The sequence below is a fragment of the Doryrhamphus excisus genome, chromosome 7 (genome assembly GCF_030265055.1).
Source record: "Doryrhamphus excisus isolate RoL2022-K1 chromosome 7, RoL_Dexc_1.0, whole genome shotgun sequence".
Lineage (NCBI taxonomy): Eukaryota > Metazoa > Chordata > Actinopteri > Syngnathiformes > Syngnathidae > Doryrhamphus > Doryrhamphus excisus.
The window spans coordinates 21,403,145-21,420,022 of NC_080472.1; the positions used below are offsets into that span (position 1 = coordinate 21,403,145).

General features: G+C 37.1%; 1 protein-coding gene across 2 annotated transcripts in view; it reads left to right on the forward strand.

Moving 5' to 3' along the window:
• Positions 1 to 3,075: 3,075 nt before the first annotated feature.
• Positions 3,076 to 16,878, forward strand: part of fgf23 (fibroblast growth factor 23) — a 50,457-nt gene continuing 36,654 nt past the window's right edge. Inside the window, exon 1 of one of the 2 annotated variants that reach the window (XM_058077075.1) lies at positions 3,076 to 3,188. The gene's annotated coding sequence lies outside the window, so the exon portion shown is untranslated. The remainder of the gene's footprint in view (positions 3,189 to 16,878) is intronic. The other variant, XM_058077076.1, reaches the window with a different exon arrangement.

Consider the following 16,878-nt stretch of genomic DNA (forward strand, 5'->3'; position numbering starts at 1 on the left):
CCGCGGAGCCGCTTTCAGCCTCCACCAGGAAGAAATTGCTGATGTTTTAGTTGAGAAGAAAAGAAGAACGTGCTGTAAGATACTCAACGTGCCGCTGCATGAGCCCAAACGAGCGCCCTCACCTGCTGCCTTATGGTTTGGATGTATCTTTATTTTTGTACATATGTGCTGTGCACAGCCCTCCACTGTATTCCTGACGCCAAACCAATAAAAAAAAAACAACTTTTACATCAACTGCCCGCTGACCTGGTGTGGGACTCGCGCTCACTGACACAACACTATACTCACTTCATTTTATTTATCCGTTGTAAGCTAACGCTACATTTATTTATATGATCATAACACACATCGCTCATAGACTAGAAGTTAAGCGCTGATATCTAGCCACTTTTCTTTGTAAAAAAATGGCTAAAAATGCTACTTTTAGCATGCTAGCAATGCTAATGTGCTAATATTAATATGTTAACACCAAGCATAATAGCGTCTGCCTTTGAAAACGGATAAAAACCTCCATGCTAAATATTACATGTTAAGATCAGGCGCTAACACCAGGCAACGTGTTTAAATAGATGTCTACCGATAACATGCTAGTAGCTAAAAATGCTAGTATGCTAATGCTAACATGTTAACATTGCAAGCATTGTAACATTAGCATACTAGCATTTTCAGCCCATTTTAATGTTAAATGTGTTAATGTTAGTATGCTAATGTTGCTAATGTTGCATGTTGTCGCATGCTAATGGTACAATGCTTACAATGTTAAATGTTAACAGTAGCATACTAGCATTTTTAGCCCTAGCATACTAGCACCTAGCATGCTAATTTCAACATTAACACATTTAACATTAAAATGGGCTGAAAATGCTAGTATGCTAATGTTACAATGCTTGCAATGTTAACATGTTAACATTAGCACAAAAATGCTAGTATGCTAATGTTAACATGTTAACATTGCAAGCATTGTAACATTAGCATACTAGCATTTTTAGCCCATTTTAATGTTAAATGTGTTAATGTTAGTATGCTAATGTTGCTAATGTTGTATGTTGTCGTATGTTAATGGTACAATGCTTGCAATGTTAAATGTTAACATTAGCATACTAGCATTTTTAGCCCTAGCATATTAGCACCTAGCATGCTAATTTTAACATTAACACATTTAACATTAAAATGGGCTGAAAATGCTAGTATGCTAATGTTACAATGCTTGCAATGTTAACATGTTCACATTAGCATACTAATTAACATTAACACATTTAACATTAAAATTGGCTAAAAATGCTAGTATGCTAATGTGAACATGTTAACATTGCAAGCATTGTAACATTAGCACAAAAATGCTAGTATGCTAATGTTAACATGTTAACATTGCAATCATTGTAACATTAGCATGCTAGCATTTTCAGCCCATTTTAATGTTAAATGTGTTAATGTTAAAATTTGTACGCTAGTTTACAATGCTTGGAATGTTAGCATGTTAACATTAGCATACTAGCATTTTTAGCCCTAGCATACTAATTTTAACATTAACACATTTAACATTAAAATGGGCTGAAAATGCTAGTATGCTAATGTTACAATGCTTGCAATGTTAACATGTTAACATTAGCATACTAATTAACATTAACACATTTAACATTAAAATTGGCTAAAAATGCTAGTATGCTAATGTGAACATGTTAACATTGCAAGCATTGTAACATCAGCACAAAAATGCTAGTATGCTAATGTTAACATGTTAACATTGCAAGCATTGTAACATTAGCATACTAGCATTTTCAGCCCATTTTAATGTTAAATGTGTTAATGTTAAAATTAGCACGCTACTTTACAATGCTTGCAATGTTAACATGTTAACATTAGCATACTAGCATTTTATGATTTTTATGATAATGTTAAAATTAGTATGCTAATGGGCTAATGTTGGCATGCTAACACTTAGTATAACCTCTGCGCTATCATGCTAGATGTTAGCATGCTAATGTTAGCATGTTGCCATTCTTGAAGTCATTCCAACCTTCTGTTCATTTTACATTTTCAACACAGTACTCTTCCTTTCTTTCCATTCTTCCTACACTTGGTTCATGTAGATATTCATGCTACATTATGTAGATATTCATGCTACATTATGTAGATATTCATGCTACATTATGTAGACAATCATGCTACATTATATACATACTATTCATGCTACATTCATATGTCAACAGCATATCAATTCAGTCATACTCACCACATTTTGACAGTCAAAATTGCTTAAAATTGCTTTTCTAGTATTCCAATCTTCCAATCCTTCCTCATTGTCATTTAAATGTAACCAAATGTAACTGTAAACACAAGTACTCCTATGTGTATGTACTGTATGTCCTTCTATACTGTATGTACTTTATGTACTGTTTGACCACCATGTCACCGTAGGATGGACGCCCTCTGCTGGACAAACTATGGATGTGTTGCACAGGTCAGTACAAACTCCTCCAAGAAGTACTTGTACATAGCAGTATATAAAACTTATATACACACATATGCACTTAAATATACACACATATACACAATTCATATAAACACATACACATGTACATATACACATTTATTTATATATATATATGAATGCAAATATACACAGATATACATACATATATATATATATACATACACATACAAACATTTACACATATATACACATAGATATACAAACATATACACTCATATATACACATCAATATATACACACATACATACACATATAAAGATATATATATGCGTATACAGATACATATATACACATAGTACATATACACACAAATATATATACACATCTATACACACATTTATATATACACTTACATTTATACATACATACATACATACAAATACAAATAAACATTCAAACATACACAACTTAGCCCCATATGCTGTTCCCCAGGCGCATTGAATGCACCATCATGGCGTTTTGTATTGACTACGGACGGAAGCCGGGAGGCGGCTTGTTGGCATTCCCCAACAGCATGGACGTCCTTAGCAAGCAGCAGCGAGGAAGTTTCTGTAATTTAACCCCCCCGCAACGTTTAAGTGTTATGTTTGGACATGCAAAACGTCCGTTTGCGTACATGCAGACCCCCTCCCCCTCCCCGACCCCCCCCGTCTAGTTCCTCGTCGGATAACCGGAGAAGAACCAAGCAAATCAGGTCAGAACAAGTTTCTCTCCCCCCCCCCCCTCAGCACAGCAGGTGATGCTTATTGCTTAATTGTTCGATTCCACCACTGAACCACTGCTATTGGAATCACATAGTAGCCATGTTAAAGTGTTGCTGTTTTAAGAAAGATGATGAAGAAATAGTGAATAGTAAAAAAATAAATAAAATAAATAAATAAAAAGAAATAAAGCCAAATCCTTTTTGTAGGACTTTTTCTACTGAATTCCATTTTTTTTCTTTGCTTATTTGCATAATATTGAATTGCATCATATCGCAAGAAATTGCACCATATATCGAATCGCATTGATTTGAACTCATTGATTATCGTATCGTATCGAATTGAGAAAATTCCATGTATCGTTAAAGTATGGTATCGCTGGAATGCTGCGATTCACACCCCTAAAAAAATTAATAATGTAATTGCAATTAATGAAGTAAATTAGTTACCAAATGCGTTATTTTTGACAGCCCTAATATATAAGTATGTATATATACATATACGTATATGTGAGATTTCCCCCTGTGTTTTTTAACCAGAAATTTTTTTTTAAAAAAAGTTGAAAAAAAACCCCGATATACTAACCCCTTATGATTTTGGTCAAAAATCATCGCCCTCAAACACCGCCATTTTATGCCGTTATTCGGTGTTTCCTGGGCCCCTGTCGAGCAAGTGTGAGGTTTCCATTTGAAAAAATTGAAAAAAACGCCATACTAACCCCTTACGTTTTTTTGTCAAAAATCAACACCCTCAAATTTTGGCGTTTTATTCCTTTTTTGGGTGCTTCTGGGGCCCCTGTTGAGTGTGTGTGAGGTTTCCTTTGTTATTTTCACCAGAAAAGTGCATTTTCAGCAAGTTGAAAAAATTGAAAAAAACGACATACTAACCCCTTACGTTTTTTTCAAAAATCACAAAATTTAAAACTGGCATTTTATTCCCTTTTTGGGTGCTTCTGGGGCCCCTGTTGAGTGTGTGTGAGGTTTCCTTTGTTATTTTCACCAGAAAAGTGCATTTTCAGCAAGTTGAAAAAATTGAAAAAAACGACATACTAACCCCTTACGTTTTTTTCAAAAATCACAAAATTTAAAACTGGCATTTTGTTCCCTTTTTGGGTGCTTCTGGGGCCCCTGTTGAGTGTGTGTGAGGTTTCCGCTGTTTTTTTCACCAAAAAAGTGCATTTTCAGCAAGTTGAAAAAATTGAAAAAAACGACATACTAACCCCTTACGTTTTTTTAAAAAATCAACACCCTCAAACTTTGGTGTTTTATGCCATTTTCGGGCTCTTCTGGGCCCCCTGTTGAGTGTGTGTGAGGTTTCCGCAGTTTTTTTGGCCAGAAAAGTGCATTTTCAGCAAGTTGAAAAAATCGAAAAAAACGACATACTAACCCCTTACGTTTTTTTCAAAAATCAACACCCTCAAATTTTGGCGTTTTATTCCCTTTTTGGGTGCTTCTGGGCCCCCTGTTGAGTGTGTGTGAGGTTTCCTTTGTTATTTTCACCAGAAAAGTGCATTTTCAGCAAGTTGAAAAAATTGAAAAAAACGACATACTAACCCCTTACGTTTTTTTCAAAAATCAACACCCTCAAACTTTGGCATTTTATGCCATTTTTGGGCTCTTCTGGGCCCCCTGTTGAGTGTGTGTGAGGTTTCTTTTGTTATTTTCACCAGAAAAGTGCATTTTCAGCAAGTTGAAAAAATTGAAAAAAACGTAAGGGGTTAGTATGGCGTTTTTTTTCAAAAATCAACACCCTCAAATTTTGGCGTTTTATTCCCTTTTTGGGTGCTTCTGGGCCCCCTGTTGAGTGTGTCTGAGGTTTCCGCTGTTTTTTTGGCCAGAAAAGTGCATTTTCAGCAAGTTGAAAAAATCGAAAAAAACGACATACTAACCCCTTACGTTTTTTTCAAAAATCAACACCCTCAAATTTTGGCGTTTTATTCCCTTTTTGGGTGCTTCTGGGCCCCCTGTTGAGTGTGTGTGAGGTTTCCTTTGTTATTTTCACCAGAAAAGTGCATTTTCAGCAAGTTGAAAAAATTACGTTTTTTTCAAAAATCAACACCCTCAAACTTTGGCATTTTATGCCATTTTTGGGCTCTTCTGGGCCCCCTGTTGAGTGTGTGTGAGGTTTCTTTTGTTATTTTCACCAGAAAAGTGCATTTTCAGCAAGTTGAAAAAATTGAAAAAAACGTAAGGGGTTAGTATGGCGTTTTTTTTCAAAAATCAACACCCTCAAATTTTGGCGTTTTATTCCCTTTTTGGGTGCTTCTGGGCCCCCTGTTGAGTGTGTCTGAGGTTTCCGCTGTTTTTTTGGCCAGAAAAGTGCATTTTCAGCAAGTTGAAAAAATCGAAAAAAACGACATACTAACCCCTTACGTTTTTTTCAAAAATCACAAAATTTAAAACTGGCATTTTATTCCCTTTTTGGGTGCTTCTGGGGCCCCTGTTGAGTGTGTGTGAGGTTTCCTTTGTTATTTTCACCAGAAAAGTGCATTTTCAGCAAGTTGAAAAAATCGAAAAAAACGACATACTAACCCCTTACGTTTTTTTCAAAAATCAACACCCTCAAACTTTGGTGTTTTATGCCATTTTCGGGCTCTTCTGCGCCCCCTGTTGAGTGTGTGTGAGGTTTCCGCTGTTTTTTTGGCCAGAAAAGTGCATTTTCAGCAAGTTGAAAAAATTGAAAAAAACGACATACTAACCCCTTACGTTTTTTTCAAAAATCACAAATTTTAAAACTGGCATTTTATTCCCTTTTTGGGTGCTTCTGGGGCCCCTGTTGAGTGTGTGTGAGGTTTCCTTTGTTATTTTCACCAGAAAAGTGCATTTTCAGCAAGTTGAAAAAATTGAAAAAAACGACATACTAACCCCTTACGTTTTTTTCAAAAATCACAAAATTTAAAACTGGCGTTGTATTCCCTTTTTGGGTGCTTCTGGGCTCCCTGTTGAGTGTGTGTGAGGTTTCCGCTGTTTTTTTCACCAAAAAAGTGCATTTTCAGCAAGTTGAAAAAATTGAAAAAAACGACATACTAACCCCTTACGTTTTTTTCAAAAATCAACACCCTCAAACTTTGGTGTTTTATGCCATTTTCGGGCTCTTCTGGGCCCCCTGTTGAGTGTGTGTGAGGTTTCCGCAGTTTTTTTGGCCAGAAAAGTGCATTTTCAGCAAGTTGAAAAAATCGAAAAAAACGACATACTAACCCCTTACGTTTTTTTCAAAAATCAACACCCTCAAATTTTGGCGTTTTATTCCTTTTTTGGGTGCTTCTGGGCCCCCTGTTGAGTGTGTGTGAGGTTTCCTTTGTTATTTTCACCAGAAAAGTGCATTTTCAGCAAGTTGAAAAAATTGAAAAAAACGACATACTAACCCCTTACGTTTTTTTCAAAAATCAACACCCTCAAACTTTGGCATTTTATGCCATTTTTGGGCTCTTCTGGGCCCCCTGTTGAGTGTGTGTGAGGTTTCTTTTGTTATTTTCACCAGAAAAGTGCACTTTCAGCAAGTTGAAAAAATTGAAAAAAACGTAAGGGGTTAGTATGGCTTTTTTTTCAAAAATCAACACCCTCAAATTTTGGCGTTTTATTCCCTTTTTGGGTGCTTCTGGGCCCCCTGTTGAGTGTGTCTGAGGTTTCCGCTGTTTTTTTGGCCAGAAAAGTGCATTTTCAGCAAGTTGAAAAAATCGAAAAAAACGACATACTAACCCCTTACGTTTTTTTCAAAAATCACAAAATTTAAAACTGGCATTTTATTCCCTTTTTGGGTGCTTCTGGGGCCCCTGTTGAGTGTGTGTGAGGTTTCCTTTGTTATTTTCACCAGAAAAGTGCATTTTCAGCAAGTTGAAAAAATTGAAAAAAAACGTAAGGGGTTAGTATGGCGTTTTTTTCAAAAATCAACACCCTCAAATTTTGGCGTTTTATTCCCTTTTTGGGCTCTTCTGGGCCCCCTGTTGAGTGTGTGTGAGGTTTCTTTTGTTATTTTCACCAGAAAAGTGCATTTTCAGCAAGTTGAAAAAATTGAAAAAAACGTAAGGGGTTAGTATGGCGTTTTTTTTCAAAAATCAACACCCTCAAATTTTGGCGTTTTATTCCCTTTTTGGGTGCTTCTGGGCCCCCTGTTGAGTGTGTCTGAGGTTTCCGCTGTTTTTTTGGCCAGAAAAGTGCATTTTCAGCAAGTTGAAAAAATCGAAAAAAACGACATACTAACCCCTTACGTTTTTTTCAAAAATCACAAAATTTAAAACTGGCATTTTATTCCCTTTTTGGGTGCTTCTGGGGCCCCTGTTGAGTGTGTGTGAGGTTTCCTTTGTTATTTTCACCAGAAAAGTGCATTTTCAGCAAGTTGAAAAAATCGAAAAAAACGACATACTAACCCCTTACGTTTTTTTCAAAAATCAACACCCTCAAACTTTGGTGTTTTATGCCATTTTCGGGCTCTTCTGCGCCCCCTGTTGAGTGTGTGTGAGGTTTCCGCTGTTTTTTTGGCCAGAAAAGTGCATTTTCAGCAAGTTGAAAAAATTGAAAAAAACGACATACTAACCCCTTACGTTTTTTTCAAAAATCACAAATTTTAAAACTGGCATTTTATTCCCTTTTTGGGTGCTTCTGGGGCCCCTGTTGAGTGTGTGTGAGGTTTCCTTTGTTATTTTCACCAGAAAAGTGCATTTTCAGCAAGTTGAAAAAATTGAAAAAAACGACATACTAACCCCTTACGTTTTTTTCAAAAATCACAAAATTTAAAACTGGCGTTGTATTCCCTTTTTGGGTGCTTCTGGGCTCCCTGTTGAGTGTGTGTGAGGTTTCCGCTGTTTTTTTCACCAAAAAAGTGCATTTTCAGCAAGTTGAAAAAATTGAAAAAAACGACATACTAACCCCTTACGTTTTTTTCAAAAATCAACACCCTCAAACTTTGGTGTTTTATGCCATTTTCGGGCTCTTCTGGGCCCCCTGTTGAGTGTGTGTGAGGTTTCCGCAGTTTTTTTGGCCAGAAAAGTGCATTTTCAGCAAGTTGAAAAAATCGAAAAAAACGACATACTAACCCCTTACGTTTTTTTCAAAAATCAACACCCTCAAATTTTGGCGTTTTATTCCTTTTTTGGGTGCTTCTGGGCCCCCTGTTGAGTGTGTGTGAGGTTTCCTTTGTTATTTTCACCAGAAAAGTGCATTTTCAGCAAGTTGAAAAAATTGAAAAAAACGACATACTAACCCCTTACGTTTTTTTCAAAAATCAACACCCTCAAACTTTGGCATTTTATGCCATTTTTGGGCTCTTCTGGGCCCCCTGTTGAGTGTGTGTGAGGTTTCTTTTGTTATTTTCACCAGAAAAGTGCACTTTCAGCAAGTTGAAAAAATTGAAAAAAACGTAAGGGGTTAGTATGGCTTTTTTTTCAAAAATCAACACCCTCAAATTTTGGCGTTTTATTCCCTTTTTGGGTGCTTCTGGGCCCCCTGTTGAGTGTGTCTGAGGTTTCCGCTGTTTTTTTGGCCAGAAAAGTGCATTTTCAGCAAGTTGAAAAAATCGAAAAAAACGACATACTAACCCCTTACGTTTTTTTCAAAAATCACAAAATTTAAAACTGGCATTTTATTCCCTTTTTGGGTGCTTCTGGGGCCCCTGTTGAGTGTGTGTGAGGTTTCCTTTGTTATTTTCACCAGAAAAGTGCATTTTCAGCAAGTTGAAAAAATTGAAAAAAAACGTAAGGGGTTAGTATGGCGTTTTTTTCAAAAATCAACACCCTCAAATTTTGGCGTTTTATTCCCTTTTTGGGCTCTTCTGGGCCCCCTGTTGAGTGTGTGTGAGGTTTCTTTTGTTATTTTCACCAGAAAAGTGCATTTTCAGCAAGTTGAAAAAATTGAAAAAAACGTAAGGGGTTAGTATGGCGTTTTTTTTCAAAAATCAACACCCTCAAATTTTGGCGTTTTATTCCCTTTTTGGGTGCTTCTGGGCCCCCTGTTGAGTGTGTCTGAGGTTTCCGCTGTTTTTTTGGCCAGAAAAGTGCATTTTCAGCAAGTTGAAAAAATCGAAAAAAACGACATACTAACCCCTTACGTTTTTTTCAAAAATCACAAAATTTAAAACTGGCATTTTATTCCCTTTTTGGGTGCTTCTGGGGCCCCTGTTGAGTGTGTGTGAGGTTTCCTTTGTTATTTTCACCAGAAAAGTGCATTTTCAGCAAGTTGAAAAAATCGAAAAAAACGACATACTAACCCCTTACGTTTTTTTCAAAAATCAACACCCTCAAACTTTGGTGTTTTATGCCATTTTCGGGCTCTTCTGCGCCCCCTGTTGAGTGTGTGTGAGGTTTCCGCTGTTTTTTTGGCCAGAAAAGTGCATTTTCAGCAAGTTGAAAAAATTGAAAAAAACGACATACTAACCCCTTACGTTTTTTTCAAAAATCACAAATTTTAAAACTGGCATTTTATTCCCTTTTTGGGTGCTTCTGGGGCCCCTGTTGAGTGTGTGTGAGGTTTCCTTTGTTATTTTCACCAGAAAAGTGCATTTTCAGCAAGTTGAAAAAATTGAAAAAAACGACATACTAACCCCTTACGTTTTTTTCAAAAATCACAAAATTTAAAACTGGCGTTGTATTCCCTTTTTGGGTGCTTCTGGGCTCCCTGTTGAGTGTGTGTGAGGTTTCCGCTGTTTTTTTCACCAAAAAAGTGCATTTTCAGCAAGTTGAAAAAATTGAAAAAAACGACATACTAACCCCTTACGTTTTTTTCAAAAATCAACACCCTCAAACTTTGGTGTTTTATGCCATTTTCGGGCTCTTCTGGGCCCCCTGTTGAGTGTGTGTGAGGTTTCCGCAGTTTTTTTGGCCAGAAAAGTGCATTTTCAGCAAGTTGAAAAAATCGAAAAAAACGACATACTAACCCCTTACGTTTTTTTCAAAAATCAACACCCTCAAATTTTGGCGTTTTATTCCTTTTTTGGGTGCTTCTGGGCCCCCTGTTGAGTGTGTGTGAGGTTTCCTTTGTTATTTTCACCAGAAAAGTGCATTTTCAGCAAGTTGAAAAAATTGAAAAAAACGACATACTAACCCCTTACGTTTTTTTCAAAAATCAACACCCTCAAACTTTGGCATTTTATGCCATTTTTGGGCTCTTCTGGGCCCCCTGTTGAGTGTGTGTGAGGTTTCTTTTGTTATTTTCACCAGAAAAGTGCACTTTCAGCAAGTTGAAAAAATTGAAAAAAACGTAAGGGGTTAGTATGGCTTTTTTTTCAAAAATCAACACCCTCAAATTTTGGCGTTTTATTCCCTTTTTGGGTGCTTCTGGGCCCCCTGTTGAGTGTGTCTGAGGTTTCCGCTGTTTTTTTGGCCAGAAAAGTGCATTTTCAGCAAGTTGAAAAAATCGAAAAAAACGACATACTAACCCCTTACGTTTTTTTCAAAAATCACAAAATTTAAAACTGGCATTTTATTCCCTTTTTGGGTGCTTCTGGGGCCCCTGTTGAGTGTGTGTGAGGTTTCCTTTGTTATTTTCACCAGAAAAGTGCATTTTCAGCAAGTTGAAAAAATTGAAAAAAAACGTAAGGGGTTAGTATGGCGTTTTTTTCAAAAATCAACACCCTCAAATTTTGGCGTTTTATTCCCTTTTTGGGCTCTTCTGGGCCCCCTGTTGAGTGTGTGTGAGGTTTCTTTTGTTATTTTCACCAGAAAAGTGCATTTTCAGCAAGTTGAAAAAATTGAAAAAAACGTAAGGGGTTAGTATGGCGTTTTTTTTCAAAAATCAACACCCTCAAATTTTGGCGTTTTATTCCCTTTTTGGGTGCTTCTGGGCCCCCTGTTGAGTGTGTCTGAGGTTTCCGCTGTTTTTTTGGCCAGAAAAGTGCATTTTCAGCAAGTTGAAAAAATCGAAAAAAACGACATACTAACCCCTTACGTTTTTTTCAAAAATCACAAAATTTAAAACTGGCATTTTATTCCCTTTTTGGGTGCTTCTGGGGCCCCTGTTGAGTGTGTGTGAGGTTTCCTTTGTTATTTTCACCAGAAAAGTGCATTTTCAGCAAGTTGAAAAAATCGAAAAAAACGACATACTAACCCCTTACGTTTTTTTCAAAAATCAACACCCTCAAACTTTGGTGTTTTATGCCATTTTCGGGCTCTTCTGCGCCCCCTGTTGAGTGTGTGTGAGGTTTCCGCTGTTTTTTTGGCCAGAAAAGTGCATTTTCAGCAAGTTGAAAAAATTGAAAAAAACGACATACTAACCCCTTACGTTTTTTTCAAAAATCACAAATTTTAAAACTGGCATTTTATTCCCTTTTTGGGTGCTTCTGGGGCCCCTGTTGAGTGTGTGTGAGGTTTCCTTTGTTATTTTCACCAGAAAAGTGCATTTTCAGCAAGTTGAAAAAATTGAAAAAAACGACATACTAACCCCTTACGTTTTTTTCAAAAATCACAAAATTTAAAACTGGCGTTGTATTCCCTTTTTGGGTGCTTCTGGGCTCCCTGTTGAGTGTGTGTGAGGTTTCCGCTGTTTTTTTCACCAAAAAAGTGCATTTTCAGCAAGTTGAAAAAATTGAAAAAAACGACATACTAACCCCTTACGTTTTTTTCAAAAATCAACACCCTCAAACTTTGGTGTTTTATGCCATTTTCGGGCTCTTCTGGGCCCCCTGTTGAGTGTGTGTGAGGTTTCCGCAGTTTTTTTGGCCAGAAAAGTGCATTTTCAGCAAGTTGAAAAAATCGAAAAAAACGACATACTAACCCCTTACGTTTTTTTCAAAAATCAACACCCTCAAATTTTGGCGTTTTATTCCTTTTTTGGGTGCTTCTGGGCCCCCTGTTGAGTGTGTGTGAGGTTTCCTTTGTTATTTTCACCAGAAAAGTGCATTTTCAGCAAGTTGAAAAAATTGAAAAAAACGACATACTAACCCCTTACGTTTTTTTCAAAAATCAACACCCTCAAACTTTGGCATTTTATGCCATTTTTGGGCTCTTCTGGGCCCCCTGTTGAGTGTGTGTGAGGTTTCTTTTGTTATTTTCACCAGAAAAGTGCACTTTCAGCAAGTTGAAAAAATTGAAAAAAACGTAAGGGGTTAGTATGGCTTTTTTTTCAAAAATCAACACCCTCAAATTTTGGCGTTTTATTCCCTTTTTGGGTGCTTCTGGGCCCCCTGTTGAGTGTGTCTGAGGTTTCCGCTGTTTTTTTGGCCAGAAAAGTGCATTTTCAGCAAGTTGAAAAAATCGAAAAAAACGACATACTAACCCCTTACGTTTTTTTCAAAAATCACAAAATTTAAAACTGGCATTTTATTCCCTTTTTGGGTGCTTCTGGGGCCCCTGTTGAGTGTGTGTGAGGTTTCCTTTGTTATTTTCACCAGAAAAGTGCATTTTCAGCAAGTTGAAAAAATTGAAAAAAAACGTAAGGGGTTAGTATGGCGTTTTTTTCAAAAATCAACACCCTCAAATTTTGGCGTTTTATTCCCTTTTTGGGCTCTTCTGGGCCCCCTGTTGAGTGTGTGTGAGGTTTCTTTTGTTATTTTCACCAGAAAAGTGCATTTTCAGCAAGTTGAAAAAATTGAAAAAAACGACATACTAACCCCTTACGTTTTTTTCAAAAATCAACACCCTCAAATTTTGGCGTTTTATTTTCTTTTTGGGTGCTTCTGGGCCCCCTGTTGAGTGTGTGTGAGGTTTCTTTTGTTATTTTCACCAGAAAAGTGCATTTTCAGCAAGTTGAAAAAATTGAAAAAAACGACATACTAACCCCTTACGTTTTTTTCAAAAATCAACACCCTCAAATTTTGGCGTTTTATTCCTTTTTTGGGTGCTTCTGGGCCCCCTGTTGAGTGTGTGTGAGGTTTCTTTTGTTATTTTCACCAGAAAAGTGCATTTTCAGCAAGTTGAAAAAATTGAAAAAAACGACATACTAACCCCTTACGTTTTTTTCAAAAATCAACACCCTCAAACTTTGGCGTTTTATGCCCTTTTTGGGTGCTTCTGGGCCCCCTGTTGAGTATGTGTGAGGTTTCCCGTGTTTTTTTCACCAAAAAAGTGCATTTTCAGCAAGTTGAAAAAATTGAAAAAAACGACATACTAACCCCTTACGTTTTTTTCAAAAATCAACACCCTCAAATTTGGGCGTTTTATTCCCTTTTTGGGTGCTTCTGGGCCCCCTGTTGAGTGTGTGTGAGGTTTCCTTTGTTATTTTCACCAGAAAAGTGCATTTTCAGCAAGTTGAAAAAATTGAAAAAAACGACATACTAACCCCTTACGTTTTTTTCAAAAATCAACACCCTCAAATTTTGGCGTTTTATTCCTTTTTTGGGTGCTTCTGGGGCCCCTGTTGAGTGTGTGTGAGGTTTCCTTTGTTATTTTCACCAGAAAAGTGCATTTTCAGCAAGTTGAAAAAATTGAAAAAAACGACATACTAACCCCTTACGTTTTTTTCAAAAATCACAAAATTTAAAACTGGCATTTTGTTCCCTTTTTGGGTGCTTCTGGGGCCCCTGTTGAGTGTGTGTGAGGTTTCCTTTGTTATTTTCACCAGAAAAGTGCATTTTCAGCAAGTTGAAAAAATTGAAAAAAACGACATACTAACCCCTTACGTTTTTTTCAAAAATCAACACCCTCAAATTTTGGCGTTTTATTCCCTTTTTGGGTGCTTCTGGGGCCCCTGTTGAGTGTGTGTGAGGTTTCCGCTGTTTTTTTCACCAGAAAAGTGCATTTTCAGCAAGTTGAAAAAATTGAAAAAAACGACATACTAACCCCTTACGTTTTTTTCAAAATTCACAAAATTTAAAACTTGCATTTTATGCCCTTTTTGGGTGCTTCTGGGTCCCCTGATGAGCGTGTGTGAGGTTTCCGCTGTTTTTTTGACCAGAAAAGTGCATTTTCAGCAAGTTGAAAAAATTGAAAAAAACGACATACTAACCCCTTACGTTTTTTTCAAAAATCAACACCCTCAAACTTTGGTGTTTTATGCCATTTTCGGGCTCTTCTGGGCCCCCTGTTGAGTGTGTGTGAGGTTTCCGCAGTTTTTTTGGCCAGAAAAGTGCATTTTCAGCAAGTTGAAAAAATCGAAAAAAACGACATACTAACCCCTTACGTTTTTTTCAAAAATCAACACCCTCAAATTTTGGCGTTTTATTCCCTTTTTGGGTGCTTCTGGGCCCCCTGTTGAGTGTGTGTGAGGTTTCCTTTGTTATTTTCACCAGAAAAGTGCATTTTCAGCAAGTTGAAAAAATTGAAAAAAACGACATACTAACCCCTTACGTTTTTTTCAAAAATCAACACCCTCAAACTTTGGCATTTTATGCCATTTTTGGGCTCTTCTGGGCCCCCTGTTGAGTGTGTGTGAGGTTTCTTTTGTTATTTTCACCAGAAAAGTGCATTTTCAGCAAGTTGAAAAAATTGAAAAAAACGTAAGGGGTTAGTATGGCGTTTTTTTTCAAAAATCAACACCCTCAAATTTTGGCGTTTTATTCCCTTTTTGGGTGCTTCTGGGCCCCCTGTTGAGTGTGTCTGAGGTTTCCGCTGTTTTTTTGGCCAGAAAAGTGCATTTTCAGCAAGTTGAAAAAATCGAAAAAAACGACATACTAACCCCTTACGTTTTTTTCAAAAATCACAAAATTTAAAACTGGCATTTTATTCCCTTTTTGGGTGCTTCTGGGGCCCCTGTTGAGTGTGTGTGAGGTTTCCTTTGTTATTTTCACCAGAAAAGTGCATTTTCAGCAAGTTGAAAAAATTGAAAAAAACGACATACTAACCCCTTACGTTTTTTCAAAAATCAACACCCTCAAACTTTGGTGTTTTATGCCATTTTCGGGCTCTTCTGGGCCCCCTGTTGAGTGTGTGTGAGGTTTCCGCAGTTTTTTTGGCCAGAAAAGTGCATTTTCAGCAAGTTGAAAAAATCGAAAAAAACGACATACTAACCCCTTACGTTTTTTTCAAAAATCAACACCCTCAAATTTTGGCGTTTTATTCCTTTTTTGGGTGCTTCTGGGCCCCCTGTTGAGTGTGTGTGAGGTTTCCTTTGTTATTTTCACCAGAAAAGTGCATTTTCAGCAAGTTGAAAAAATTGAAAAAAACGACATACTAACCCCTTACGTTTTTTTCAAAAATCAACACCCTCAAACTTTGGCATTTTATGCCATTTTTGGGCTCTTCTGGGCCCCCTGTTGAGTGTGTGTGAGGTTTCTTTTGTTATTTTCACCAGAAAAGTGCATTTTCAGCAAGTTGAAAAAATTGAAAAAAACGTAAGGGGTTAGTATGGCGTTTTTTTTCAAAAATCAACACCCTCAAATTTTGGCGTTTTATTCCCTTTTTGGGTGCTTCTGGGCCCCCTGTTGAGTGTGTCTGAGGTTTCCGCTGTTTTTTTGGCCAGAAAAGTGCATTTTCAGCAAGTTGAAAAAATCGAAAAAAACGACATACTAACCCCTTACGTTTTTTTCAAAAATCACAAAATTTAAAACTGGCATTTTATTCCCTTTTTGGGTGCTTCTGGGGCCCCTGTTGAGTGTGTGTGAGGTTTCCTTTGTTATTTTCACCAGAAAAGTGCATTTTCAGCAAGTTGAAAAAATTGAAAAAAAACGTAAGGGGTTAGTATGGCGTTTTTTTCAAAAATCAACACCCTCAAATTTTGGCGTTTTATTCCCTTTTTGGGCTCTTCTGGGCCCCCTGTTGAGTGTGTGTGAGGTTTCTTTTGTTATTTTCACCAGAAAAGTGCATTTTCAGCAAGTTGAAAAAATTGAAAAAAACGACATACTAACCCCTTACGTTTTTTTCAAAAATCAACACCCTCAAATTTTGGCGTTTTATTTTCTTTTTGGGTGCTTCTGGGCCCCCTGTTGAGTGTGTGTGAGGTTTCCTTTGTTATTTTCACCAGAAAAGTGCATTTTCAGCAAGTTGAAAAAATTGAAAAAAACGACATACTAACCCCTTACGTTTTTTTCAAAAATCACAAAATTTAAAACTGGCATTTTGTTCCCTTTTTGGGTGCTTCTGGGGCCCCTGTTGAGTGTGTGTGAGGTTTCCTTTGTTATTTTCACCAGAAAAGTGCATTTTCAGCAAGTTGAAAAAATTGAAAAAAACGACATACTAACCCCTTACGTTTTTTTCAAAAATCAACACCCTCAAATTTTGGCGTTTTATTCCCTTTTTGGGTGCTTCTGGGGCCCCTGTTGAGTGTGTGTGAGGTTTCCGCTGTTTTTTTCACCAGAAAAGTGCATTTTCAGCAAGTTGAAAAAATTGAAAAAAACGACATACTAACCCCTTACGTTTTTTTCAAAATTCACAAAATTTAAAACTTGCATTTTATGCCCTTTTTGGGTGCTTCTGGGTCCCCTGATGAGCGTGTGTGAGGTTTCCGCTGTTTTTTTGACCAGAAAAGTGCATTTTCAGCAAGTTGAAAAAATTGAAAAAAACGACATACTAACCCCTTACGTTTTTTTCAAAAATCAACACCCTCAAACTTTGGTGTTTTATGCCATTTTCGGGCTCTTCTGGGCCCCCTGTTGAGTGTGTGTGAGGTTTCCGCAGTTTTTTTGGCCAGAAAAGTGCATTTTCAGCAAGTTGAAAAAATCGAAAAAAACGACATACTAACCCCTTACGTTTTTTTCAAAAATCAACACCCTCAAATTTTGGCGTTTTATTCCCTTTTTGGGTGCTTCTGGGCCCCCTGTTGAGTGTGTGTGAGGTTTCCTTTGTTATTTTCACCAGAAAAGTGCATTTTCAGCAAGTTGAAA